The sequence below is a fragment of the Nannospalax galili genome, unplaced genomic scaffold, assembly GCF_000622305.1.
Source record: "Nannospalax galili isolate Female #2095 unplaced genomic scaffold, S.galili_v1.0 scaffold929, whole genome shotgun sequence".
NCBI classification, from domain to species: domain Eukaryota; kingdom Metazoa; phylum Chordata; class Mammalia; order Rodentia; family Spalacidae; genus Nannospalax; species Nannospalax galili.
In genome coordinates, this window is record NW_008359591.1 from 1,077,327 (window position 1) to 1,081,020 (window position 3,694).

The following is a 3,694-nucleotide window of genomic DNA, read 5'->3' on the forward strand; positions in this document are numbered from 1 at the left end:
GAGGTAGCATCGTTTTCCTTTTTAAGAGCTAAATAACTGAAGGAAGTTAATAAAACCTTGTAGGAGGCAGGAAAGACAAAAGGAAACATTAACAGATTAGGTTAAGAATAAATAAAATCTAAATAGCACTGAAAATAATTCCATTAGCTGGTTTTACCCTCTGTTGAAATTAATTTACACCTTAGTGGTTCTCAACTGCATAGTGCCTTTACTCTTAGGCTGTTTTGTTGTTCTCCTCCTTGTCACAGGGTCAGGGGCCAGCCTGAACCTGGAAAAGTCTTGGATAAAACATCTTGAGATAATAAACTTGAGTCTGAAGTGGAAGGGCCAATTCCATCTTCAGAGTGAGCATCTCAGTGAGCTCAAACTGGATGTGACAATTTACCAATATAATTAATATTACCCTGACATTATAACTAGAAAGCATTCAGGGAATGATAGGGCATGAACATAAGAAAGCATAGAGCATCTGAGTATCAGAGAGGGAAATAATTCTATTTCAGAGAAAAACAGGCTTAGAATCATAATGTAGAAAGGGGAGGAGTTAAGACCAGTAGAGATGGCATCTCAAGCCTCTCAAGTAGGCCATTAGTTTTTAACTCTCATTGTTGTAACTATGTGTTGGTAGTAGCTTGACTCTTGTAAGGTTTTGGCCCTTGAGTACAGCAAATTTCCATGTGCTTCACAGGTCTAGTCATCACAAAGTGTCAGCTCCCTTTGCACCTTGAAGGCAAATGAAAAACTTTAAGTTCCCTTTAGAAACTAAGAAATAGTCTATGGAAAACAGTAAGACTTCAAAATAGTCACTTTTAGAAAACAGTAAATGCCATATAAAAGATGTTAAAATCCAAAATAATTCCTTTAAAACTACCAGGTAAAGATGTCATGCAAACAATGCCAAAACCTAAAATAATTCCTTTTTAAAAATCTGCAAATATGTCAAACAATGTAAAAACTTTAAAAAAACTTAAAGAAATCCATGTTCCTCAACAACCACTGTGGCTGTGAATGGGAAGCCAAGTTCTCAGGAGCTCTTAATTTGTAGACATAAGGTATGCTGGAAAGGAAACTCATGAGGGCGGCAGAAGGAACGGGACATATAAATTAGTGGTTGGTGGTCTGAAAGCATATGACTGGCCTGAGCAGTGCCTGTGACCTTTTATGTATAGTGAAATTTAAAATGGTTAGATCTAGTTAGAAAAGTAGATGCCTGAGCACCAGTTGTTTGATACCCAAGAGGGCCTAAGATCAAAATTTTGAGCTCCTTTGCCTGAGAAAAGTTTATGAGAAAAAAACGGCTTTTAAAACGTGTTTTGTTTCTCAATGGGGCAAGCCACCTGAAATTGTTTAAATGATCCAGCAAAATTACCCAGCTGGTTTAGAAGAGTTGGGTCAAAATGGGGAGAAAGGGTCCCCTAAAGGGTTTTTAGCCAAATTTATAAGAGAATCTAAGAATGGGCCCAGCTGGGAACTTTTATCATTTTGTTAGAATGCTAAAGAAAAAATTCCCAGGGCAGGCAAGCTGGCAATCTTGGCAGCTGTCTGGAGGGGGTGAAGCAGGAAGGGAAAAAAGGACTTGGAGTCATGCAGGTTTAGAGCCTGCATGGGAGGTCAGACACATGGAGGGCTGGCAGACACAAGGCAGGGAGTAGTTTAGTATGGGAGGGGGAGAGAGAGGAGAAAGATACAGAGCATTTGTATATGTTGGACTGAATGGTGTCAGAAATCATCCTGAGTAAAGTGAGGAAGAAAGGCAGTAGAAGAGGACAAAGACAGGAAAAAAGGATGGAAGAAAGCAGACCTTGCAGGCCCATGGCAAAGGAGGGGGGAGAGGGCGAGATGCCGATGGTGAATGGTGGGCAGGGGAACTGAGGTAGCCAACAGATGAAGCAGTTCCATCATGGAGATCATAGTGGTGTCTGGGACTGAATAAAAACAATGGGAAAGAAAATCAAAAGAAGCTGCAGGCAAGGCAGAGTGTGTTACCCAGTGAAGAGAGCCAGAAAGAGGTGAAAGCAAAGCAGAGGCCTGGGGAGAGGAGGAGAGAGAGAGAAAAGAAGTGTACCAGAAAGCCAAGTTAGTGGCATTGGAGAAGTCCAGGTGGGTCCCTTGAGGTAAGAACCGGGTTTTGACACCATCTGATAGATAAAAAGTAGCCATATGATGAATAGGGTTGATTAGGAGAAAGCAGAGTTTATTAGCAAAGGAACACATGGGACAGATTCCCTTCTGGGCAGGGAAAATGTCTGCCTGGGTTGTGAGCTGGGGTCTTTTAAAAAGGGAGGCTTCTGCTTCCTGCAGAAGGTGGGAAGATGTATTTTTTTAAATTTGGGTGGGGGGAAGTGAGAGAGCGGGACTGTTAAAACCTGTTCTCTTTAGAGATCAAAGGGGAAGCCTGCTGTATTGGCCAAACAGTGGAGAAAAGTCTGCTTCTCTTGACTTCAAAGACCAGGGTGCTTATCAGCTTGGTTCCCTTTTTTCAGGAGCTTGAGAAGTCCTTGAGACTCTGTTAGTGACGGGCAGGGCTATCTGAACCTTAACAATTACCATTATGGGCAACCTTGGGTTAATTGTTTTTAATCTGGAAAAATCCTCATATTCACATCCCCATGAACTTTTCTTTGGAAATTTAGCCTTTGCTGATGCCTGTACTTCATCTTCAGTCACCCCAAAGGTGCTTATGAAATTTTTAAATATGAATGATACAATAGCCCTGCCAGAGTGCTTTTCTCAAATTTACCTTTTCTGTTTCAGTGCAGCTACAGAGTGTTTCCTACTGGTAGAAAAGGCCTATGACTGCCATGTAGATATATGTAACCCTTTGCTCTACCTAGTTGTGATGTCTAAGAGATGATGCACTTTGTATTAACAAAGTATGCCATATATAATTGGTATTCTGCATTCCATTGTTCATGTAAGATTGTTATTTAGATTAACATTTTGTAAGTCGAACATAATTGATTATTTCTACTGGGAAATCTTGCCATATATACAATTTCTTCACTGACCCATCTATTAATGCATTAGTGGTTTTCATTTTTTCTGCTTTCATAGAAGCTATCACTTTCATGAGCATCATAGTCTCTTATTCCTGTGTCCTCTCTGACATCCTGAAAACAAAGTCTGAGAGGGGCAGGAACAAAGTGTTCTCTAGCTGCAGTGCCCATCTGTTCTCTGTTTCTTTGTTCTATGGAACTCTCCTCTTCATGTGAGTCCTGGGTCTGGACCAAGTAAACATCAGGATACAATGTATTCACTGTTCTACACAATAGTAATTCCTCTGCTAAATCCCTTTATTTAAAGCCTAAGAAACAAAGAAGTTTTAGGTGCTCTAAGAAAACTCATAAGATGATAATTATTTTCCTGAAAACTTCAAGGTTTTGTTTTATTTTTTAAAAACGAGCATTGTATGGCTGAGCATGGTGGCTCATGCCTTTAATATCAGCACTCCAGAGGCAGAGGCAAGTGGATCTCTGTGAGTTCAAGGCCAGCCTGTTCTACATAGTGAGTTCCATGCCAGCTGGGGTTACAGGGAGACTCTGTCTCAAAAAGACTCCAAAAATGTGCAAATGTGCATTGTAATATTTGACTCTGTTTTTCACATAATAGAAATTTTTTGCATATTGTTAAATTAAGAAATAAAAATATAGACTACAAATGTCTGACTTAGTAATATTGCTATTATAAAAATTGT

General features: G+C 39.9%; 1 pseudogene; it reads left to right on the forward strand.

Moving 5' to 3' along the window:
- LOC103725982 overlaps positions 1–3,352 on the forward strand; it is an 8,334-nt pseudogene extending 4,982 nt beyond the window's left edge.
- The last annotated feature ends 342 nt before the right edge of the window (positions 3,353–3,694 follow it).